The 26,244-nt window shown below is 47.1% G+C and overlaps 1 long non-coding RNA gene across 2 annotated transcripts in view; it reads right to left on the reverse strand.

Moving 5' to 3' along the window:
- The window catches only part of LOC140849440 (uncharacterized), a 115,220-nt gene that overhangs the window by 47,815 nt on the left and 41,161 nt on the right, over nucleotides 1-26,244 (reverse strand). Inside the window, exon 3 of one of the 2 annotated variants that reach the window (XR_012131254.1) lies at nucleotides 7,876-8,141. The exons of the other annotated variant lie outside the window; for it this stretch is intronic. This is a non-coding gene — a long non-coding RNA (uncharacterized lncRNA). Of the gene's footprint in view, nucleotides 1-7,875; nucleotides 8,142-26,244 lie in introns of those variants that run through there. 2 annotated transcript variants of the gene reach the window in all.

Genomic DNA, 26,244 nt, shown 5'->3' on the forward strand with positions numbered 1-26,244 from the left:
TTTTGTAGATATTAGTGGAGAGTGTTGGGATATCACGGTTTTACAGTTCTAAGCAAAGCTCAGACTTCCCATGTTCAAATTCATTTCCTTTTCCTGAGACCAGTTTCCGGTTTTATGTAAGTGTTGGGGTTTTTTGTTTGTTGTCCAAACAATGTAGTAAAAAGGGCACCAACTTGCTGTCACGTGATGTTACAAGAGTTGGAAGGAGGTATGCTCAGTTCCCTCAGCACATAGTAGGAGTTCACATATGAAAAGGAAAGAGGATCTGGGAAATTATCAGCTTGCCCACAGCCACATTCCCAGGATCCTGACACGAACCTGCTGTGCTTCCACATCTTGTGCACGTCCTTCTCGCCGCGTTACCTCTCAGACCCACCACACAGGCAGAGAGAAAGCCCTCGAGTTGGATGTCCTTGGTGGTTGGGAGGCTGGGCCAATACTCACTAGCGTCTGCTCTTTTAAATAAAAGGACAATCAAAGTCCTGAGCTGAAGGACTGGATTGAAGAACAGGCGCAGTCTCCCTGCTTGTCACCAGTCCTGCGGAGGTCGTTTTCCTTCTTTCTCCTCAGAAGAAGAATGCCTCTTGCGGATCTCCTGTTTCCAATTACCGGCGGACAGTTCAGCCATGAACACCCTGTCTGTATCAGTTTCAGACAGACTGGGATTTTTGAATAAGACTATTTGCCGTGAGTGTCATCAAAAGAAATCAACAAAAAGCTGCATTAAGCAGACAAGTCAATTCTTTATTTCAAAGGAAGCCCTTTTAGAACTTCACAGAGTGCCTTTCACTGTCTAGAGAGTGATTTCCCATGGCCAACGCTTGGTTTTCTGTCTTTTTTTTTTTTTTTTTGGTCAATCTGGAGCCATTGTTTGGAAATAAAAACTTCCCTTTCTTTGCGCATGGGCAGGTTGTAGGGAATAATGCCCATCTTGCCTCCACACCAGAGTGCCCCCCACCCAGGCACTGGAGGGATGGCGGAAGCCACTCCCAGAAGAGCCGAGCCAGAGAACCAGCTCTGGGTGCAGGGGCAGCGCCGTGCAGATGGGATTCCTGGCTGGAAGGCCACGTTCCTGGGGTCCACATTCCCTCCCTCATTGTGCAGAGGCGATGTACTACTCAGCTCCCTCCCTTTCAACATGAACAGAGAAAATATTCATGTACTTTATGGACATCTTAAAGACAATGTGATTCCTTGTGAGGAAGCAGATACAATGTGAGAGGTGTTCGGGCCTGGATGCAGTCAGTGAGACCCGGATTCAAAGCCCAGCTGCAGGTTGCTTCCCCCGCTAAACCTTCCTCTTCTCATCTGTGAAATGGGGATAATGATGGCCCAGCCTCTGTGCACCATGAGGAAAAATAAATCAAGAGTTTTGTACAATGCTAGCACATTATCATTCTCATCAATATTGTCATCATGTTTCTCCAGACTTGAGTATAAGCCCCCTTTTTATTTCTCAACAGTCCAATATTCTTAGAGGCCAGGCACACATTTGTTAGATTTCTTGCCATTTATGCATATGATTTCATAACCACATTCTATGATTCAAAAATGATTAATTTAGTAGAGCTGGAGAATCCAGGAGTCTGGTGGGTCCCAGTTGAGGGGTGAGGGGTGTGTGGGGAGAAGAGATTTTATCTGTTTATCCTCACTCATTGTATTTTTTCTAAACATGTACAACCAAGAATTGTTTTGACCATTTCTGTCTCAGGACACAATTTAAATATAGATGATCTAGATGGCAATGTTATAGATTGTGAAGTTATAGATGGTAGTAATATAGAGTCTAGATGACAATGTTCAGCATGTATCAAAATCACACAGCTTGACCTAGAAATCCCACTTCCAAGCAGCCATCCTGCTGAAACGCGTAGACACTGCCCAGACGTACTTTTCCTGCAGCCTTCGGTAGCTCAGCTGGGTCACTTGCTGGAGAAGAGGATGGGATACACAATAAACAGGAGAGGCAGTTCCTCCCTCTGGAGAAAGAAAAGCTTGTCTGGTACCAGAAGAAGCAAAATGCTAAAGTTGGGGGATCAACACCGTGGGCTTCAAGGGCAGAGGTGTTCAGGCTCGGACCCTGGCCCTACCAAGGCACTTGCTCTCCACTGAGAGGTTACAAAGCACAGACTCCCCGTCTCAGGGGCAGGCCATCTCTCTCCATCCACGAGAAGCAGATTCTGTCTGGTCCTATTTAAGGTAGGTGCCTGCCTCTGGGCCAATCCAATGTGTCCAAGTGGTCAGGGGCTTGTCTCAGAAAATGGCCCCAGTGGACCGTGGCCGGGCCTACTGCCTGGAGAGTACGGTCGGCACACTGCTGGCCCTGCCCCTGGGCCTAGCTTGGCCGGCTGGGCTGCCAGGAAAGGCGCCTTGAGCCTGGATTGGACTCATACAGATTTCAAATGTCCTATGGCATGTTATGAGTCCCAGGCACTTGCAAAGTCTCTGAAATTCTATTTTTTGCACACCCAAATGATAGACTACTAACACCACTGCTTGCCATTTGAAGCACCTTGCATTTGCAGCCCTGGGAAGGAGATACCCTCATTTTAAATACCCATTACAAAAAGTAAAACTGAGAGTTGGGCTGAGGTGAAAAAACTATCCAATGTCACCATCAATTTCAGAAATGCCCGAAGGGTCCAGCCACCATTAGGAGATGCACCTGTGCCAGCTCGCCCGAGGACAGGGACATGGGGCCTGTTTGCCTTGTCCCCTGCTATATGCCCAGTGGTCAGCGCAGCGTTTGGGCCATAGGAAGTGCTCAGCAAACTTTTGATGTAGCTCAATAGTTTAAGGGTGTTCTGTGAGAAAATGAGCTTCAATTTTGAGAATTACCATTTTTGAGTGTTTACCATGCCTTTATCCTCCCAGTGGTCCTCCAGGTCTTCTCAGTTCCATCAGTGTCCCTTGCAAAACAGTAGGACTTTTGGTGAATCCTCTCCTTCCCTCATAACCAATCTACCAGCAAACCCTCCAAATGTTCCACTCTAAAAAGATTTTTCTCAAATTCAGCCTCTTTCTCCCACTTCTGCTGCTGCTATGCCTAGTTTGAGCCAATATCATCTCTTGCCTGGAGTAACACACTCACCTCATAACTGGTCTTTCTGCTCCTACTCTCATCTCCTCAACTAGATACAATCAGGCTTGGCTCTAAGTAATAGAAACGTGTAGTATACAAGTTGATTTCTCCCTTTCCAGAAGAAAGCAATCTAGGGCAAATAGGGTAACTCTGTGGTGATCATTGGGAGCCCAGATCTCTTCTTTCTAATTGCTCTGCCATCCTCTACTCATGACTTACACCTCGTGGCCCAAAATGGTTGCCTGAACTCAAGTCATTGCATCTGCATTCTATAAAGGAGAAGTTAAAGAAAGAAGGAGAGTTAATGGGCATGACCCCTCTCTTTAAGGACACTTCTTGGAAGTCTTATGCTACACGCCCATTTACATCCCATTGGCCAGAACTTAGAATTGAGGCCTGGGAAATGTGATCCTTATTCCTGCATCCATTTGTACCAAGTCAAAATTCAGTGCTTAATTCCTAACAAAAAGGCGTTAACACCTAGTGGAGAAACCTCTGCCTCACAGTCCCTCAGTCCAAGCTCCACCCATCACTCACCAGATGAATAAATCACCTCACATTGCCCCTGCCGAAAGCCCATCAGTGGCTCCCCAGTGTCCTGGGAGCAAACCCCAAACTCCTTGCTGTGGCCAAGAAGGCACATGATGACCTCGCTCCTTCCTCACCGACCCCTCTCCCCGGACGTCTCTGTGCGCCCCCAGCAGCCCGAGACCATTACAGCGCCCTCCCTTCAGAGGCCCTGCACCGGCTCCTGCTCGTCCCCTCACCAGACACCAGGTCCGATGTTGGCTTCTAGCTGGTCTGTCGAACCTACAACAGTCACAGCCCTCCCCACAGCCAACCCTGCGCCAGCCTGACCCTCCTGGGTGCCACCCCACCACCACCTGAAATCACCTACGCGTTTGCTCCTGTGTGTACGATGGTCTCCCCCACTCCCACCCCCACACTGTCACTAATGGTTCGTGAGGACAGAGACCTTGTCCCTGGCACTCTCCCCAGGACCCTCCATGCCCACGGCGCTTTGTGGTGCACCGTGGGGGTTCAGTCAGCACTGGCTGCATCAGAAAGGCAGGGCAGGTCCTGGGGACAGCATCTCCCACCTGCCACCCCTTTCCTGAGAGAATGGTGCTCTCACCCTAGCCATGTGCACCCTCATTGACCCGGTGGTGGCCCTCCATGCCCCTGGACACAGGCCTCAGGCCCAGGAGGGCCTCTGATGGAAGCAGCCAAGCAGAGTGGTTCCAGCAGACCCTTTCCTCTGAAGCTGAAGGAGCGGAGAGCGTCTTTGCTCTGAGCATCACGGCGCTGGAAGAAGTAAAACGAGGGCCCCTGAGAGCTTTGTTCTCTAGGTCAGGATCAAGTCCACACACAGCAGAGGAAGAGCAGGTGAAGGGGACCAGAACATGGCACCCCAAAATATACCACTTTGGCACATTGATTATTCTGAGCTAAAGGCAGTTGAGAAACAGAAGACTCAGGAAGGGCCCCGACCATCCCCGTCTACCTAAAAAGCAGAGGATACATTTCCCAAGAGAAAGATTCCCTCCCTGTACCAGGAAGAGCAGAACACTCTTATCACGGAAGGTGGGGGAACCAGCACTGAGATGGATCTTGTCAAACAAACGGACTGAAACAAACCCTGTTTTCCATTAGTTTCCCCTGAGTAGTATCCATAGTCACTTTCCCACAATTTACTGCCCCTACCCAAACCTTTTTTCCTTTGTCTTACATATCTCCACAATGTCTTTTTCTTTATTAAAATTAAGTTGTCAGTCCTCAGTACTTCTTAGAAGTTTTCATTTCTTTCTATGAAACTCCCCATTAATAAAAATATTAATATAAAATAAAGTTTGCATGCTTTTTCTCCTATTACTCTCTCCTTTGCTAGTTTGGTTTACAGGCCCAGTCACCAAACCTAACAGGGTAGAAGAAAAGTCTCTCCTCTCTGATGAAGGCCAGTGCCCAGCAAGAAACAAATGTTGGTGATGAAGAGTGAGGGGCGAGGAGAGTACACATGCCTGACGGCATCCCTGGTGCTCCCCGATGCAGCCTCACCTGAAGCTGTTTCCTGGCTTTCCCATTTCCTTGAGTCGGTGAAGCCTCCTTTTCTTTTATTAAGCTCGTTGGCAACCAACAGAGTCCCGTATATCATTCCCTGCCTCATTTTACAAGGGAGGACACGAAGTTAGAGACGTTAACTCACTTTCCTTATGGCCACAGTGCAACTGGCAAAACTGGGATTCAACCCCAGATCTTTGTGACCCGAAAAGCCAAAGAGATCCCCACGGTCTGAAACCCCCTGCCTCCCCAGTGTCGTCTTCAGAAGCCAAAGAACTTAAGGGTACAGTGGATCTGTGAGTAGTTAACTTTGGAGAGAAGTAAATTGGGAGACAGAGTAGCTCTTTCAGCTCAGTTCCCACCACGGGTGGCTCCTGAGGAGGTGCAGAAATTGCCTCTAGAGCTTGTCCTTTGACACTCAGTCATTTCTCTAAGAGGAAGGCAGCATTTCTAAAAGAAATGCAAAGTTACCTCATTCGGAGGTTTTTTTTTCCTTTAATATAACAGTATGCCAAGACTTAGATTTCTAGACTTGTCATTAATAATGTTCATTTAAAGCTGAAACAAACCTTCCAAAGTCAAACAGAATGGCAATATTATGAATTTTGATCATATTTGTCTAATTGCTGCATTTATGCAATTAATGGTCAGTGGCTGATAGAGAAAATTTGGTTATGACTTTGAAATCCTCTAAAACTGCTAGATTCACCGAAATCTGATTTCACTCTTTTTTAAAAATACCTTCCAAACATTAGCTGAGACTTTTAAAAATGCGCATAAATATTTGCAATCAGTATCGCTTGGGCTCTAAAGATAAACAGTCATAAAACAATATTGTGACCGCATTTTCCCCTCCTGCTAAACAACTTCCTTAGAGGGGGAAAGGTTAGACTCATCAGAAGTAAATTAACTACAGCTGCAGCCAACCTTTTTTTTCTTTTCTTTTCTTTCTTTTTTTTTTTTTTACAAGAAAAACGATTTGCAGTGACTGTGCGGCGAGTCCTCGCCACACAGGCTGTGATGGTGACCTGCTGGGTCCAATCGTGACGAGGATGAAGCGTTGGAGGGAGACCCTTGCCTTGTGACACTGTTCTGTCTAGAACACCCATGGTGGCGCTCACCTCAGCAGAAGAGTGAGGGGCACTTCGGGGCCTGCGGCCAGCTTCTCTGTCTTCTGTTGACAGTCTCGTGAGGGGTTCTGAGCTGGATGTTAATACAAGTGTAGGCATGTTTAGAAATGTTATTCTAAAAAACAGCTTATTGTTTTAATTTATGCAACTAGGAGCTGCCAACAGTCTTTGGCTGTGCAGCCAAGAGAAATTTAGCTTCCAGATTTATTAAACCCTTGTCTAGTTAATTGCAAGCGCTTGGTTGATATGGCAAGAGACACAATGGGGCAGTTGTAGGCATGCTGTCCTCCCAAACTTGAGTTTTCCAGGCTCATGGTGCCCAGAGGGCTTTCCAACCTACTTTGTCCTCAAAATCAGCCACCAGCACCGGATTTCTGGGCTCCCCGGGTCTGTCCCAGTGGCCACATTAGTGGCTGAATGCTTTCAAAGTTAAATTAAGGTGATGTGTTCCTTCATTCAACAAATACCCGGTATCTACTGGTCACCGGTATGCCATCCTTGTGTGCTGGAGACACAAAACAGCACAGATGTGTTCTCACGAAGCTTGCATTCTTGTGGGGAAAGAGGAACAATGAGCAATCAACAGTGTGTGTGTGTGTGTGTGTGTGTGTGTGTGTGTGTGTGTGTGTGTGTGTGTGTGTGTGTACACAAGGAGGTAAGAACATTTGGAGGGCAGAGGGAGGGCACTGTCATTTCATTTTGTATTTGTTACTTAATTTTGGGTTATAATAGTCCCTTTTCTTGCAACTTTCTTTGTTCAACAGTCCACAAAGAAGCTCTTAGTCCTGAGTTTTAGAGCTCAGATTCTGGAGCCACCAGGTGGTAGGTTCAAATCCAACCTGCCACTCATGAACTCTAAGATCCTGGGTAACTTACTCACCCCAAAGCACCTTAGTTTTCTCACCTCCAAGACTGGAGCAATGACTAAATCCATTTCCTGGGTTGTAGTAAGCACAAGTAGCGCGTACAGAGAGAGCTTTCCTTGCAAGCATTGGGGTACAGAGAAAGTATTCAGTCTATATCAGCTGTTAATAATGCCTGCGGCTCTAATACCCCCTTTTAAATAGCTGTACTGCATTCCAGATTGTGGGCATTGCATGATTCATTCACCCATTGCTGGGTGTGCAGCACACCTCCGGGCTCGGCCCTGGCAGTGCTGCAGTGAGCCTCCACCTCCATTCACGCTCACCACTGACACTCACATTTCCACGGGCCAGCTCCCTGGAGGGAAAAGGAGCACATGTCCTAGTGGGAGCCATACGGCCGTTCCGCCTTTTCCAGTAATTGTAGCCATGAGGTATGAGGGTGCCCACTTCCTTGTACCCTCCCTAGCACCAGTCTAAATTTTTGTCCCTCTGAGTACTGAAAACTGACTTTAAAAAGCCTGCAGGTGTTTGATGTGCCTTCCCCAGACCTCTGCTTGGGTGGCACATTTCTTCATTTATAGGGTTTTGAGTCTTTGCGTCCCCTCTTGGTGAATTACCTATTTATAGCCTTTACCCCTTCCTTACTCCCATCCCCCCCGTATTTTAAACTGAACATCCATTTTCATTTTGAAAAAAGCCCAATGCACTAAGCTACTGTCGTTAAGATAAAGTATCAGCCAATAACTAACAGTGGATAAGCTTTAAAGGCACTGCCTGCGTACCAGGCATCAGGTAAGCACGTTCCATGAATTCACTCATTTCATCGTCCCAGCATTCCTTTAAGTGAGCATAATTCCTGTCCCCAGGGAGAGAAATGAAGCCTAGAGAGGCTTAGTCGCTCACCCGCGCTCTTGCAGCTGAGAAACAGAGTCGGGCCCCGTCTCCATCACTCCGTTGAACTATCTGTCCGAAGCCATCCCAGAGACCCCTTAGCCTTTGCAGGGCCTGCAATGCGGGGAAATGACAGAAGGAAGAAAAACCAGTATATTTTCCCCATCATTCGTGTTTTCCCTCCTTCTGCCCAAATAAATGCCTCCTTCAGTGATTTAAAACACACAACCAACACCCTGCTGGTGGCTGCTGCTGCTTGAATGTGTGGGGGCTCCTTTTTGCGTGGTATTAGTAAAATCCCTCAGGAAAAACATCTCACAGATCCTTTTTGGTTGGGGATTTTGCTTTGTTTTGTCTTGTTTTTAAACCGCAGCTCTGAACATGAAGGCCCAGTTGAGAAGCTCTGATGTTTCCTTGTAGGGGAAGGGGTGCTAGATGTTAAGGCAAATATTGGTTTATCAGTTGTAACTATTGAAGATGGAATGCAGGAGAGAGTTTGTTTGTTTTTTTTAAAAGAAGTTTGTGAGCAGTGAACACAGATTCAGGAGCAATTCAGGAGCAGATTCAGTGGGTTCACCGCGCACCATGTGTTGTGCCAGGCAATATTTTTATTGCATTCTGTTCCTGCTTCTTCACAAAAACCCTGTGAGGTAGGTATGGTTTTTATTGCTCAGCCCCCGAACCTGTGAGTGTGGTCCCTCGCACGGCATGGGAGACTTTGTGGATGTGATTAAGGAACTTGCGATGGGGGATGCTGCTGGGCTCTCTGGGTGGCCCCAGTGCCATCAGAGAGGACCCCAGAAGGAGGAGACAGGAGGGTCAGGGAAATTTGCAGATGCTGTATAGTATCGCTGGCTTTGAGGATGAAGAAGGGAGCCAAGAGCCGAGGGATGCAGGCGACCTGCGGAAGCTGGAAAAGACCAGGAGAAGACTCCAGAAGGGGGGCAGCTCAACCCACACCTTGATTTTAACCTGGTGGATTAGTGTAGAGAGTGACCCAGGGCTATCTGTGCGCCTCCTTAAAGAAGACACTTTCTGAAAAATAAACTTAGCAAATGGAGCAAGCCACCGTGGAGTAAGTCAGGCCATTGTCCCAGCCAGGTTCTCCTATCACCTGCTGGCTGTCACCTGATAGAAACCAGGGGCTTAGCAGGTTCTTTGACTACTTCAGATCCTACTGTGCTTAAAATGACCTCCTCTGCCTTTCAAAGATTTGTTAAGAAGCAGTTAAAATAAGCAGATTTCAGGTGGGATAAGGTCAACTAGTTCTTGTTTTCAGTCAAAGGCCAATTTTGCAGCATGGAGAATGGATATGAAACCATCTTCAACAAAAGCAATGACGTTTCAGAGAGAACAGAGAATGAATTTCTGGGTTCACAATCACAAAATTCAGAGGTTTTTTTTTTTGTCTCTTAACAAGAAAAATTGCCAGACTAATGTAATCTCCTGTTGATTTGACTGACTGATCAAAGTAAGGTTAAGTTTTTATTTTTGAAGGATCTGGTGCAAAAAAGAGCGATTCCAGACATTTCCTGTAATACATTATTTAGAGCTTATGCCACTTGACCATCTCTGAATTTTTTTGGAAGAACGTAAGATAGGATTTCCAGAACACACTTCTGAATGAATTCTAGCTACCTAGGTTGGTCGGAGACTTTATCCCTGACATTCTGGGGATGGCAAACCCAGAAAGCATTTGCCTAAAGCATGTGTCCTTTCATCCTCAGAGTTGGGCAGAGTTCTTGGTAGACGGGGGAAGCTCCAGAAACATTTGTCGAATGAATGGACACCTGTGCTGAAATTCTCCTTCCAGCACCCTCGCTGGCCATTGACCCCATGACAGAAAGACAAAGGTGTCCATATCCCTAAAGGGAAAAACTCTTAGATTATTGGGAAGTGCCAGTTTTAGTTTTCACTCTGACTCTACATCTATCTTGGGAAGAATTTTGAAAAGTGATCTCTCCAACATGTCTGAGCTTTTCTTGAAAACTCTAGAAAAAAAAAACAGGGAGGAGGGGTAATGGATAAACTAAAATTAGGAGGTGAAGACATTTTGGCAAATTCTGTCATTTTTGCCCTGGTTTGGGGCATTCACCGCTGGTCGCCTCATTGGAATAAATGACCTTGATTGTCCTGAATGCAAAGGGGTAGTGTGTCTGGGAGAAACAAGCCCTGCGTTTCTTTTTCTGTCTCTTCTTCTTCATATTTTTAGCTTCTATTTATAGATAATCCAAGGATGGGGGGAAGGATTTTTAGAAAGGGGAAGCGCTGGGCTTCAAATAACACATCGAGTCTTTCAGCTCTTTCTAATGTCGATGTGATTGGAGGCAACTGCAGGGGTAACTCGGTGTGTCGCGTGCTTGCAGAAAAGAGCTCATTCTCCGCCTATTCGTCTTCAGAAAGTAAACCAGGCTCCCGTGGCATTTAAAGAGCATGATTGCCTCGCTGTCTTTGCATTAGACAGTGGATGCATGATGGGTTAATTTTCCTACCCGAGTGAGAAAAGCCAAACCCTCACCCCCCCGTGGCACGGGAGGCAAAGCCCATCCTGATCAGAAGGCTCCTGCCCTGCCTTTTCTATGAGAAATCTCAAGAGGAAGGATAATGGTCTATTGAAGGGGTCAGCAAACTGTGGCCTACAGGCCAAATTTGGCCCACCGCCTGTTTTTGTACAGCCTGAGAGCTAGAAATGGTTGAAAATAATCAAAAGAGGCATAATATTTTGTGACACATGAGAATTGCATAATATTCAGACGTCAGTGTCTACATAGAGCCAGTCCTCATTACTCGTGGATTCCATATCCCCAAACTTGCCTGCTTGCTAAAAGCTAACCCCAGAATCAATACTTGTGGTGGATATTCTCAGACACACGCAAAGAAGTAAAATATTTGGGTCACCCAGCTGCTGCCGAACAAGACAACCCTCCGCTTTCTTGCTTCAGACGGTACACAACTGCCCTTTACATAGTGTATTTGGTGCCACATTTTCCCCGTTCTGGTGCATTTTGTTGGACATCCAGCTACTTTAAATGGCCCCCAACACAGTGCTGACATGCTGACTGACCCCTGTGCCCCGGAAGAAGGCTGCACTGTGCCTTCCGAGCTGTGCTCAGGCACCAGTTAGAGTGCTGTTGGCTGTGAGTTCAATGTTAATGAATCAACAACATACATTACTTTACATAAAACATCCTTAAAATAGAAGCACACATAAAACAAGGCTATGTATTGATCCGCTGACAAAATGTCATGACCTAAGGCTCCCGGGAACCTGATCCTGTATTTCCCGCAGGAGCAATGGTACAGTATTTGCAATTTAGCGTTTGCAGCAACCTCATAGAACATTGCTATAAATAGTGGGAAGTGACTGTGTGCAGTTTTATTGGGACACAGCCACACCCATCTGTCCACGTGTTTCTGTGGCTGTTTTCCTCCTAAGCTGGCAAAGCCAAACAGATCTTCCCTTAGGAACTTTCCTGAAGACTTGTGACCTCCGCACTTAACACACAAGGAAATCAACCTGAGAGTGAAAGAAAGACGAACAAACGTTTCAGTTCAATTCCATGGTGACCCGAAATACCATTTCTATTTTGCCACAGGCTAGTTCTCTTATCGCTAGACAGTTGAGAGGGAAAAACACTCACAGGCCAAGAGGTTGGCGGTGGGTTTTGTCACTTCTTTAAACCATATCTGGTAAGCAGAACTAATGGCTTTTGACTAATTTGACTGATCTCAACTTTTCCAATGAAATCACTTCTCATCCCGATGGTCTGACACCTGCCATGGGGGGCTCGGATGGGGGGCTCTTGTCTGTGAGGCAGAGTGGTCATGTGAGAGCACCTTCTTTGAAGGCAGAGAGCCGTGGCTTCAGATCCCAGCTCCATTACTTCCTAGCTGAGCCACCTTGCAGAAGTTACTTCCTCTCTCTGAGCCTCAGTTTCCTCACTCATGCAATGAGGATATTCACCGTACTTTGGTCATTTGCTAATTGCTGAGTGCACCTTCTTAGCAAAAACCCAAGAAATGGATGTTATTAATTAGGATCACTGTTTTAAGCACCTGATCGGATGCCTGGCTTATATAGGGTGCTTAAAATGGAAATTCCACCGACTTAATACACAACTCATTAGATGGCTTATTAGGATCTTAGAACCATGATAAGTATATAGTAGCTGTTTGAAACTATTGCCAGATGAATAACTTTAAATAAATGAAGACAAAGTTCCATAGGCTTACTGGAATTTTCTGCACTGGCCTCAGTCTCAGGAGAACAGAGGTTTTGTTCCAGGTTGGAACTGCCCCCAAAGTGCCAACCGTGACTACAGAGGGTTAGGGGTGCCATTCCTCAGTCTGAGCAGAGCTGCTCTGCATCTGTCACAGAGAGACATGAGCTCCTGCAGAGGGACAAGGGCCTCCTTAAACTCTCCACCCCAGGCCCCTCTCTTGCCTGGGTCCAGTCTCTGCCGGAGAGTTTTATTTGCAGCAAGGTAGAGGCAGTGATGGGAACTTGGTGAAGGAGGTCACAGCCATGTGGGTGGGTGGGGATATCACAAAGGGTCTCATAGGTCATGTTAAAGGTCTGAATTTTACTCCAAGGGTGACAAGGAGTCACTTGAGGTATTTGAACAGGGGAATGACAAGATCCCTTTTCCATTTTAAAAAGGTGAGTGGTTTAAATTTTTAAAGGATCACAGGTGAGAAAAGTGAGGCCATTGGCCCAAAGACACAAGGCTAAGGGACCTCCGGTCTCCTTGTCTCCCAAGTGTAGGGCCCTAAACCAACAGGGGATGCAGCCTGCCCTGAAACAAGTACAGATATCCCTGTTCACAGGTGAGGAAACCCAGGCTCTGAGAGTTTAAGCCACTTTCTTAGGGTGACACCCCTAGGACGCAGCCCGAGGCCATGCCTTAGTCGTCGGGCCGGCACCCACCCCTCTGCTCCCTGCATGCAGGCTCTGTGGCGCCCACCACCGCGGTTGCCCTGCTTCTGCAGAGACTAATGCAGACATACGGGGATAAAGTTCATCTTCCTGAGAATGCGACTTAGATGCCCCTTAGTTTCCCTTTTCACGGAGTAACTCATTTTCCTGTAATCCAGACATATGGATGATGAAATTACAAGGCACCAGGGTTCATATTCCTACCTTTGGGAAGGAATATAATTAAAAAACACCCAAAGTGAGTCGCCAGGTTAAATACAGGACACCCAATTAAATGAATTTCAGGTAAACCACAAATAAGTTTTTTTTAGTAGAAATCTACCCCAAATGGAACATACTTATACTAAAGTTATTTATTGTGTATACAAAAGTCAAATGGAGCTGGCTGTCCTGTATTTTTATTTGATAAATCCGATGATCTTAATTCTGGCAAAGTGGGAATATCTCCATCTCTTCTCTCCAGAAAGAAATTCTAAGAAATAATTAGCAAGAACTTTTTTTTTCTTTTAGACCCTAAATTGACTTTTAACTGTGTTTCCTGAGGGTAGGTCAGCACCTTTTGGCTTCCCCCATCCCGCTCACTTTTGTCCCATTCTTCAACTAGAGAAACTAGGGCTTCAGCAAATACTGTAAAAATCAGGGTATAAATACCTTTCTGAATAATAGGCAATCAAAACAAAGAACCCCCACCCCCACCCCTGGTTGTCTTTTTTCTCTGTTTACTGCATCTTCTACTTCAATGAAGGCTAAAATGATACACTTGCTATTCTTGTCATTTGTGCTTCGTTTGATGCTCCATGATGAGCTCCTTATAAATGGCATTAAGAAACATTCCTTGTCTGTCATGAGCGCCCCGAGGCACAAGCAACCTTGCTCAGCCCTCAAAAGTAATTAAAGACAATCAACCAAAAATGCAAGGGGTCTGTGGGACCCAGATTCCAAACTCCACCTACTTACAGCAGGAGCCAAGCGTCCCGCAAAGAGGAGCTATTTACATTTAACTCTTTGATGTACAGCGGCTTTGAGATGCTCACAAATGCTGGAGCGGGCTGAAGATGTAAGCACCTGAGGGCCCCATCCAAGAACTAATGGATAGTTTCCTCCGAGGAGAGAGGGAAAAACACAGGAGCAAAAACCAGGCCTGGACACCAGAGCCCCTTTTTTCCCCCTTTGGCTGTTTGCAGATTATTTATTTTTTTTCTAGCTCTTTGAAAAAGACCTCTCAGGCTGCAATGTCTTGAAGATGAAAGTAATGACAACATAAAAATTTTCTTAAACCAACACAAACGACATTTTTCTGAAACAACAGCGTGCTAAATTAGATCGAGGTGCTGGTGAGCAGGGGCTTCACACTAAAATCGTTTTTGATGGCATGAAAATCTTCACTAATTTCCAAATATAGGATAATGTTCCGCATTTGTGCCACTATCCAAAACCACGGACCGAGGATCGTTTTCTTTGGGGGAAAAAGAGTTGCTGATCCTGAGAAGAGAACTGAGTGAGAGTCGTGATTCCCAGAAAACCTTGTTGGTCGGGCCAGGTGCACAAAATTGGGTTGAGTTCAACTTGGAAAAGCAAGGACTAAGGGGCTCCCAATGCCCTCCCTCAGCGTGCATTTAAAAGGATGCAAAATGGAGGTGGGGTTGGGGTGGTAGTACTCTAAAAGTAAAAGGGGCGAGTGTTCTCTGCAGGTTAACTGGCTGAAATGACCATCGTTCTGGACATGCCCAAAATCCCAGCTGAAGGAGGACATTTTATTGGAGACCTTTGGTGTGGGTTTCACAAGCCTCTAGGGAAAGAGGAGGGATTGAGGGAGAGCCCTATCATGTGCAAGAGTCCTGCCCATGTCTCTTTGCTTATGCAAAAGGAATATGCAATTTTGTTCATTTCGAATGCAATCCGCCCTGTGTGTTCTGTTGGGCATGTGGCAGTGGGGAGGGATGGGGACAAAGCTTTGGATGAAGACACTGGGAACATGGAGATCTAGCCACCTTCTGTGGTCACAGATTCCCCAGGCATGTGCACCATTCCCAATGTCCTGGTCCTGTCCCAACTTTTGGCCTTGCAATGCAGCCAGTGGTATTCCTGTTGCTGGGGTCCCAGGGAGCCCGTGACCTGCGGGTAGACTGTAGGGCACGGTGACACCAGCCGGCCAGAGGAAGAGTCGCACCTCAAACAAGGCACAGACCCTCCTCCATTCACACAGGATAAACACACCCCATAGGCTGCTTCTCCTTCCCCCTCAAGGGGGCTGACGCTGCCTGGAATTTCTAACTCCTGGCTCAGTGAGGGAATACAGCCCATTCTCTCTTCCCTCTGACATGGGGTTCTACCCAAAACCAAACAGGTTATCTGGCAATCAAAAACATCACGCAGATATTTTCACAGATTCCACTGACAGAAGTAAAAAAGCTCACAAGGCACTGATTGGGAAAGGTACGGGGAGACAGGCCCTCTCACGGCTGATTTTGGGGGTGCACATGGGAAGGTAGGTTTCCTTTGGAGCGCAATTTGGCAAAAGCTATCAAGTCTTTGAATGCACTTATCTTCTAGCCTGGCACCTCGACTGCTAGGAATTTAACAACAGATCTACTTCGTCTCTGTGAGAATATGGTAGTAACAAGAGACTGAAGCCCAGCCTGTGTCCATTAGCAGGGGATAGTTAAACTGGCTCACCCCAGAAGGCAGACTGGTCAGATACTGTGAGTGAAAAGAGCAAAATGCACAACAAAGGTATAGTATGTTAACATCCTATGCAAAGGGGGAGATGCATAAATACAGCCCTGTGTATGAATGCAGAGAATATTGATGGAAGGAGATGTCAGAGAATGGAAGGAGTGGTTGCCTCTGGGGAAAGAAATCCAGAAACTAGGTGTTAGGGGTGGGGAGGAGAGAAGGTGGGGGAGAAAGCTTTCACTGTTGTTCAGAAAAAATGTCTATTGTGTGCATAGAGCGTTTCATTAAAACTGAGCTGCATTTGAAAATGCTTAAACACCACCTAATTCTGCTTTTGTTTTCTGTCTGAGGACAAATTTATCCTGCAGACCAGCTGCAACTTGGCCGCCATACGGGTAACAGCAAGACCCAAAGTGGCTACATGTTATCATGCTTGGCAGTTCTATTTTATCAGTTCCACAGTGTCATCTGTTGTCATTTATTGTTGTGCCCAGTCCACGTCTGGCTTTGGAACCTCAAGGTAATTGTGCTCTGCAAAACAGTGGAAGGACTATGATTCCAGGAAGGTATCAGAGATGAAATCATTTCTAATTGTTCACTGAATAAAGAAAAGGGTGGATAAAATAAGATCAGAGACACCCCTTTCCCTGGAGTGACCCCCAACATTTCTGCCAAGAAAAGTGAAGTTTCTGGGTTGGAAAGGATGCTAGGAGAATGAGGCTAGGTGCATTCATATGTGACAGGCTAGATTGTCTGGGACTCATTCCAGTTCTAAATATAGAATGCATGAGAGAAATGGCATCATTTAGCCCTGAAATAATAATTATTCATCTTAAGGAGATAACTGTAAGAGTGTACAAAATAGAACACAGAAATATATTCATAACAATATTGTTCTAAAGAAGGAAAAATGGAAACAACCTCAATGCCCATCTGTGGGGGATTGCTTAAGCAAAAAAGGATCAATCCACACTGCAAGTAGTAGGCAGGCAATTCATAGGAGAATGTACTTGGATATTTACAGACAGGGAAAAATGTCAGTGAGGATAGGCTGTAAAATATCATTTATCCAGTGATTCCTCTAATATAACAGCAGGGCTATCTAGTTTGTGACACATGCTATGTGATGTGTGACATACAGTCTCACAGAGAGAACACAGGTATAGCAGTTTGGAATGATGATGAAAGATTATTACTTTCTTTTTACACTGTTAGTATGACTTCAGTTTTCTAGAGAGAGAAGGATGCTCTTTTAACTGCCAGAGAAAGGAGAAAAAATAAATATTCCAGACTTGGAACTGATCACCTAGGAGACTGGGCCCCTTGGTAGGAGGAGAGCAAAAAATGGAGCTGCCTACTTTCTGTGTACCCAGTTCCGTATACACTCCTTTAGTAATTCATTCATTCCTCCAGTATTCATTGAGTGCCTATTATGTGTTGGAAAGACCCAGATTAAGCTCTGTATAAATCCTAGGGGCTGAAAAGATCAAGATTCCCACCTCTGCAAAATAAATCCCAACGAACACATTTATTCCAAGTCCTGATGGAAACAGGGATAGCATTAGATGGAACCACATGAAACTGCCATCTTCGCAGGTGCAGAGTGGTCGGGGGCGGGCAAAGTCAGGTGGTTCAACGTCATCCGTCGCGCATTCTTTTGAATTTTCGAATATCCAGCTCTTGTTTCCTCTCTCTCCGCTCCTCCAAACTACTTGGGGTGGGGCCGCTTGGCTAGTGCCCTTGGCCGTGGCCAAGTGTGCTAATGGGGAAACGCACAAGTGCCGGGACACGAGCCAAGCGCTGGGCTGTGGGACTTGTTGCATGTGTTACTCTTGTCATTAAGGGAGAGCAGCTTTGGGGCAAAAATGGAAAACCAGCCCTGGTCCGGCCGCCTCGGGAGGCTCGCAGCTGCCGGGCTCGCGTCGGCGCCGGTCCGACAGGCCTGCGTGGACGCGCCCCCGCGCCGGGCAGGATCCGCGCGGTCCATCTGCGCCCCGCGCGCCCCTGACCTCCAATCTGTCGCTCCCGCGGCTGAAAGGCGGCCGCGGAAAAGCGCGCCTCCCGCTCCGCCTATTCAGAGCGTGAATGCAAAGTGGTCCAAGTTGACCCGCCGCCAGCCTCCGTGGCTCCAAGTCGGCGAGGCACCCTACAGTTTACACAGGCCGGCCTCAATGCAGCCTCGAGGCGCCCCATTCAGGCGGGCCTGCATGCAAAAGAGCCGGCCATTAGATCATCGTGATTATCCCATTGACATCGCCCGGGGCCCCCGTGGGGGACGGGAGCCCATCAAACGCGTCTCTAATGAGGCGCTCCAGGCCCTTTGTGCGCGCGCCCCCCTCGCCCGCCGCCGCTCCGGCCGCAGACAGGCGGTCCCTTTCAGGCGCATTCGCTCCCCCTGACCCCCGACCCCCAGGGTTATGACATCAGCAGCCCTGATTTGTGATCATTTTTATTGGCACACACTCAACGCTTGTTTCCTGTGTTTAACTCCGGCCCGCAGCCCCCACCCTACCACCTCCCCTTTTTAGGCTCAACTGATTGGAATCTAATAGGCATATGCCCGGCACCACAAAGTGAGCCTGCAGCGTTCCCACAGAGGACCCTGGCCATTGTGCCCAGACGACAGCGAGGCGCTCATTATCTGGGTGCAGGGATCCGCTAATGGCTGCCACGAGGAACAATCCCCAGCAGATGTCCACGACTTTATGAGTTTTAATTAAAATGTTCTACGTATGTTATCAATGCACTTTTTCCCCTAAAATGAAAAAGATGTTACTTCCGCCTAGTGTTTTGCAAATTACGCCCTCATAAGGGTGATTAAGAGACGCTTATTTGGAACTAATCGGGTTCCCTCCTCCTCTTTTCCTTTTAACGTGCTGCTGCTGAATTATTTTTTTTAAGCATTAATTAAACTTGAGGTTTAAAAAGATTCTGTTTTCTTATGTCACAACAACTCCACATAGCAGGGGAACTGTGTGCGTGTCTTCCTTCTGATGCAAAAGATGGCAATTTACACGAATTCCTTAATTTCAAACGGTGGCTTGACAGAAAAACTCGACTTAGCGTTGTCAGTTCGTGTTTCTTTCCAAACTGTTTGAGTCAGTGAAGGGACGTTATTGTTGCTTCGTGACTCTGCATTTATGAAAGATCCACTTTAAACAGAACAGTTCGGGCTTTTTAAAGTATAAACTCGATGCTCTCCACAAAACGTCTTCAGCACATATGGTTTTTAATGTAATTTTGTTTAACCACAACCATAATTTAATTTGCCATAAAACTGAAATGAAAGGCATCACAAACAAGCTTTTGACTTGAGTGTCAGTTAAAATAACCATTTGCCAGAGAGGCCAGACCTTAAAGAAAACAGCATCATTGCATTGCAAATAAGGTACCAGAAGTCGAAAGAAAAAAAGGATTTCTGTTCTTAAAGGTAACTCATCATCTGTGCTTGAAAAAACGTCAGCCTTCGTATGAATTAGTATCGCCGTTCCAGGGTTATATTTGCCCTTGTGTTAAAACACTCTTGGCCCTGAGTGAAAATTAACTGATTTTCAGGAAGACAATTCATCAGGACTATATGAAGTGCACTCTAAAAGACATGGCTACATGTCATTTTCACTTGTTAAAAAAAAATCGCCACCAGAAATTACAAGAAAAAGCAAAGGAAGAGACGACCTTTCATTACAACAATAACAAAAAAATAATTTCAAACAGCCAGCTTTATATGATGTCTCCATTAACAAGATTCTTGGGTTCTAATGTGAAGAATCTTTTTTTATTTTGGTAGCCCCATAAATCGTCTTACCTTCTAATCATGATTTGGTTTAAGTCCTGCAAATTTTTCAGTCTTCAGCCCTATTGATGCAACCTGAGATTTTGTAATCTGGCCACGCCACAGATGGCTGCAAACAGCAACTAACTCTAAGTCCATCTTTAAGCACTCTAAATTTTCTAAAGCTTGTCTCCTGTGACCCAAGTCTCCACTTACAGTCACTTCAAACAGAGATGCAGAACGCCACCCTTCCTGCCCCCTGTGCAAACATCTCCCAGGCTTGGTAAAACAGAAAACAGTGGCTGCAGCCCCACTGAATGAAATTAGATGGCTTCAAAACACATACACACAGAACACACACAGTTCTGCTTTTACCATCACAACCCACAACAAATGATGAGTTTTCTTGTCCTGCAACGCCCAACCTAAATTCTCATCAGAACCAATTTTAAGTCCTGTGAGTCCCACTGGAGGAGTAAATATAGACATGACAAGTCTAGTCTTGGACTTTGTAATTCCTAATTTTTCATTCCACAACCAGCTCAGGAGAGTAATAGAATTTGATCATTAAAAACATCACTATTACTTCCAAAAATATAACCACTGGGGAACGCTCCACATCAGCCCCTGCCCTTTTGCAGATCCGTGTGGCCATTTCCCAGGCAGACTTGGTCTAGCACTTCAAGGAGATGTTGTCACATCTGCTATACCAGGGACTGAAGGATTAAAGGCAGTTGAAATGGAAACCGTGTGCCTTGCCATGATTAGGTTTATACAAAATCCGCAGACATATTGGAGCTGTTAGAAGTGCAACCTCAGAACCATAAATATTTAGCCATCCAAATCCCTCGGCAGGGCCATCAGAGAGCAGGTTTTGCTCTGGCACCGGGAGCTGGGCGGAGTCCCTCAAGTACGTCACCTTCTCTCTCCCAGGCAAACGGTGTTCAGGTTCAAGCCTAGAAGATGCTGCAGGACAGTGCTGTCCAGTAGAAGCGGGGGCCACAAATAGGAGCCACATGTGTGATTCTAAGTTTTGTAATGGTCATATTTAAAAAAGCAAAAAGAGCCAGGTGAAATTAATTTGAATAATGTAACTTACATTTAACTCAGTAGATCCAAAATATTATCATTTCAACATGTCACCAATATAAAAGCTTATTAATGGGATAGTTTTCATTCTCTTTTTGGTACTAAGCCTTTGGAAGCAGCGTGTGTTTTACACCCACAGCACACCTCAATCAGGGCCAGCCACATTCCACGTGCTCAAGGGCCGTATGGGGCTGACGGCTGCCAGAGGGGACAGCACCCTGTAGGGCAGCAGGTAAGAGACTAAGCGCGGGAGCCTCACTGCTTGGGCTTAAACCCTGGCTCGACCACTTACCTGTGGAGACCCTGGCAAGCCACTTGGGCTTTCGGAGCCTCAGTTTCCTCACTGGCTGTGTCTGTGTGGGTATGAGGTGGGGGGCAGTGATAAGAATGGCACCTATGTCACTGTGTTGGTGTGAGCTTTAAAGCAGAGAGTGTGTGTGACATGCCTGGCACTGTTCTCTTTCAGTCCCCAATAAATGCTGCAAATTCAGACAATATTTAGTGAGCACGTACTATGTGCCAGTCACTGTCCTAGATGCTAGCAAAGGGGAGGAAAAACAGGTACAGTCCCTGCCTTCACAAAGCTGGCATTCTAGTAAGATGACAGACAAAAACAATCACAGATCAGATGTTGATATAAGACATAATGGTGGTGTTCTTTCATGTAGTTGGACCAGGGAAGGCCTCACAGAAAGGTGACATGAAGGAGGTGGGTTGCTGAGCATGTGGTTGTCAGGAGAAAGGGCATCTTAGGCAGAGGGAACATCCAGGGCAAAGGCCCCGAGGCAGGAGCATCGTCCTGTGTGTGGGAGGAGAAGCTGGGAGGCCAGTGCACCTAAGGCCACGAGACAGAGACAGAGGCAGGCCCCTGGGCTGAGGTCAGAGGACAGCCTGGAGGCTGCCGCCCGTGGGTGCTTGTTGGCCATGGTAATGACGCTGCCTTTGACTTGATGTGAGATGGAGAACCACTGGGTGACTCTGAGCAAAGAAATGGCTTGAGCTGACTTGAGTTTTAAGATTCCCTCTGCTGCTCTGCAGAAAAGGGTGGTGAGAGGGCAGAGGACACAGGGACCCCTGAGGAGGCCCCTGCAAGAACCTGGGGTGAGAGTGGTGCTGTGGACAGGGCTGGCTTCCACCGAGCCCATCCCTTCCAAGGGACTAGATGGGGGTGGGAGTGAGGGGGGGCAGCAAGGGTGACACCGAGCACAGTGACCTAAGGCAACCGGGTCACGGGGTCGTCGTCAGTGGCGATGGGAAGATGTGCCCCCAGCTCACCATGTACCAGGGACTCTTCCCAGGGTCTCTACATCGGCTGATGGCAGACGGAGCTCCTGGGGCAAGAATCATCCTGTCGTCTGGAGCCTGAAAACCTCCAGGCATGGGCCGACCCGTCTTGCCTGGGAGACTCGGGAGCCACTAGCTCGGTCCTCCAGGCAGTTGAAGGTCCTTGGTCCTCGGAGGCAGCCGTTTGCTGCCTCGTCCAGGAGGCCAGAGACCCGCAGGGCTGCAGCCACCCTTCCTGGGCCACCACGAAATCGCCACAGTAAGGACCCAGCCTGTGGGAGACACACCTCAGAGGTCCACCTGGTGGGCTCAGAAATGGGCCCCAGAGATTGTGAGGTCCAAATCTCTGGAACCTGTGAATGTGAGCGGACGTGGCAAAAGTGATCAGTTAAGGATCTTGATTCGGGGACGTTATCCTGGATTATGCCTGAATGCAGTCACAGACCTCCTTACCAGGGAGAAGCAGACGGAGGCCTGACCACACAGGAGAAGGCCGTCTGCAGCGCGACGCCACGCCGCTGGCTGTGAGGGTGGAGGAAGGGACCGCCACGCAGGGCAGGCAGGCACGTGGCTCCAGGCGCTGTAAGGGCAGGGAAGCGGTTCTCCCCCAGAGGCGCCAGACGGAGCGGGTGCCCGACTTTACTCCCGTAGGATCCGCTCTGGGCTTCGGGGCCCAGGAATGTAAGAGAATACATTTCTGTTGTTTTACACCACCAAGACTGTGGTAATTTATGACCCTGCTGACTCCATGGGTAGGTGTGCAGGACCCGGGATCTGACTGCCTGCGTCCACAGCCTGACCCCACCACCAACAGCCCTGTGACCTTAGGCAAATGAAGTCCCCTCTCTGAGCCAAGACACCCACATCTGAACAAGGGGACAGGACCAGTGGGACCTCTGAGAATCCAACAATTGCCAGATCTTCTCCCCCAAAACACGTACACGTGAATGTTTCTCTGCAGCGCTGAGTGTCACCATGCACTTCGCAGAGGTTGAGATAGGCCAGACCTCATTCATTTTCAGGGGGGTCCCCAGCATATTAGGAAGTATGGTAACAAAATGGTGGCATATTTTTAATGTTTACAGTTTAAAGGGGTCAGAACAGACCACCCCAAAAGATGCCATTCTGGCACATTGTTTGTTTTGAGCTGAATGCAGTTGAGAAACAGCAGATGCAGGAAGGGCTCTCTGACCATCTGTCCCCTTTTCTACCTAAAAGCAGAGCATAAATCTCCTTAAGAGAGATGCCCTCTCTTGTGGAAAGAATATGGAGGTTCCCCAAAAAACTAAAAATAGAAATACCATTTGACCTAGGAATTCCACTCCTAGGAATTCATCCAAAGAAAACAAGATCCCAGATTCAAAAAGACATATGCACCCCTATGTTTATCACAGCACTATTTACAATAGCCAAGACATGGAAGACACCTAAGTGTCCCTCAGTAGATGAATGGATAAAGAAGATGTGGTACATATACACAATGGAATATTACTCAGCCATAAGAAGAAAACAAATTCTACCATTTGCAACAACATGGATGGAGCTAGAGGATATTATGCTCAGAGAAAGACAAGTATCAAATGATTTCATTCATTTGTGGAGTGTAACAACGAAGCAAAACTGAAGGAACAAAACAGCAGCAGACTCACAGACTCTAAGAAGGAACTAGCAGTTACCAAAGGGGAGGGGTGGTGGGAGGGTAGGTGGGGAGGGAGGGAAAAGGGGATTGAGGGGCATTATGTTGGTACACATGGTGTGCATGGGGTCACAGGGAAGGCAGTACAGCGTGGGGAAGACAAGTAGTGACTCTGGCATCTTACTACGCTGATGGACAGTGACTGCAGTGGGGTGTGGGGGGGGAACTTGGTAATATGAGTGAATGTAGTGACCACAGTGTTGCTTATATGAACCCTTCATAAGAGTGTATATCAGTGATACCTTAATAAAAAAGAAAGTGTATCTCAGTAAAGATGATTCAAAAACAGTATCTCAAAGTAAAAAAAAGAAAGAAAGAAAGATGTCCTATGCCAGGAAGAGAACATTCTTACCGCCTGAGTGCACACAGTCACCGCCTGAGATGAATCTGTACAAACCAACTAATCCTTCTCATTTTCCTCATGTATTTCTTTGCCATTTCCGTACAATTTACAGCACCTACGTCAAACCTCCTTGTCCTCTGTCTTGTCACATCTCCACAATTCATGGTTTCCTGTTAAAATGGCATCTAAGCTCACAGGCCTATCCATTTCTTTGGGTCTTCATTTCTTCTATATGAAGTCTCTATGTACACATAAAACTAGTAACATTAATAAAGTTGGTATAATTTTCTCCTGTTGATCTGTCCATTGTCAGTTTAATTTTCAGGCCCCAGGTATAGAACCAAAGAGGACAGAGGCCAAGTCTCTCTTCCCCTCGACACCCAACAAAGCTATTCCACTAACACTCAAATGACAGTGCTATATAATCGTGTTATTTATGAGATAATTGTGTAATCTATAAAACTAATACTTTGTGGTACCCTACAGGCAGAATGGAGAATGGCCTGGGCCACAAGGAGAGACATGATGGTTTGGCAGCATGGATGGTCTTTGTGCCAATGCTGTCAGGATTCTGGGGTTGTATGTATATCATTAGAAGTGACATCCAAGACCTTCCAGAAGGTTTGGCCCTGTGCCGAGTGCCGCTGCTGGGTCAGCCCCCTGGAGCCCATGCAAGGACCAGCCAGGCACCCCTGCACCCCTGCAGCCCTGCACCCCTGAAGGTTATGGCAAACAGTGTGCACAAGCACCTGACTGCAGCAGCCGGCCGGCACTTAGGAGGTCGGCCATGAACACCCTGGGGCATCTTTAAGCCAGTGGGGCAGAAGCTGCGGCTGCCAGGGATGGATGTATGGGAGGAGGGCGGGGGGACACTATGAGGACAGCGCCCTCATCTTCCGTGAAAGGCATTCAGAGGAGCCTGTTTAAAAAGGAAGAAGAAATTAGCGGGGCAAGTATGCTACATCACAGTGTGGCCATCAGCAGAAAACAGCAACCAGGATCAAAATGAGTTTGCCCCCAAGAATGTGGATTTGGGTTGGGGAAAGTGGAAATATGAGAAGTTTGGGCTTGTTGAAATTTTGAGTATCTTTGACTTTTAAAATTGTGTGCCTGTATTTTTTTCATTTAAAAGATATCTATCTATATCTGTGTCTATAGAGGTATCTACATAAACAGAATGAAAACAAAATGGGGAAAAATTTAAGAGTGAAATAAAATAGACCAAGGCGGGAGAACAGAAAATGGAAGAGAACCTCGGCCGCTTGGCTGGCCGCAGGCAGCTGGCACTAGGGTGAAAGAGGGGAGGGGGCGGTCCTGGGAAAGGGGGGCCCTGGGGAGAGAGAGCCTGGGCCCAGGGGGCTGCTGGGAAGGGGGAGGTCCCAGGACGAGGAGGATGTGGAGGGAGGATGCAGCCAGGTCCACAGGCACCAGGGTTTTCAGAGCTGTCTTAACCTGAGCACCTTCTCTGGGCCTTTGGTGCGGGGAGAGCAGAGAGCAGCTGCCCTCCTTCCCAGCTGAGGGGGGCTCCCTGACCAGAGACAGGCGTTGCTCCTCCCCGCAGCAGGAGAGGGGCTTCAAACCAAACGCGAGAAGGAAGACAAGAGCCAGGGAAACTGGTTTGCTTAGGTCCCACCAGGGGAATGCAGGGGCTGGGGTGGAGGAACAGGGACACTAATTGTAGGAATGTGGACAGGACTGTGGCTGGCCAGGAGCCTGGGTCCTGACAGACCCTACTTGGTCCAGTCCTCACAACAACCAGAGCAGGCGGGGAGTTCAAATCCCAGCTCCATTTATAACCTGCCAGAGAACTTGCCTTTCGTCCAGTCCCCATCATATACACCAGACCCTGGGCCCGATGTTTGCGTGCATTATCTTACTCATATAGGGCTGCCAGGTTTAGCAAATAAAATTCAGTATTTGGGACTTATATAAAAAAATACATTGTTTATCTGAATTTTAGATTTAACTGGGTATCCTGTAGTTCATTTGGCAACCCTCTACTGAATCCTCACAATAGCCAATAGCTACAATTGGCATCCCATTTCCACAGGAAGGCTCTGAATCTCAGAAGTTACATATCTTACCCAAAGCCACACACCGAGTAAGTGGCCAAGCTGGGACTTGTATCTAGTCCGGGCTTGTCACCACTAACATCTCCTTTTAATGAGCCCAATTGCCTGATTTTGGGAAGGGTACAGCAGCATGTTCCCAATTACCATGTGGCTGAGCACCTACTATGCACCAGGCAGATCTTTCAAGCACTTTATGAACCATCTCCCACAACCCATGCTGGGCATTACTGTTTCTGATTGTGTAAATATAGAAGGGCGGTTGGGAAGGGGGACTATAGTTGCCTATGTATGCTTAGGATCTTCTGGAACAACACACAAGTTGTCCCAGTGCTTGACCCAGAGGAGGGAA

The sequence above is a fragment of the Manis javanica genome, chromosome 5 (genome assembly GCF_040802235.1).
Source record: "Manis javanica isolate MJ-LG chromosome 5, MJ_LKY, whole genome shotgun sequence".
Lineage (NCBI taxonomy): Eukaryota > Metazoa > Chordata > Mammalia > Pholidota > Manidae > Manis > Manis javanica.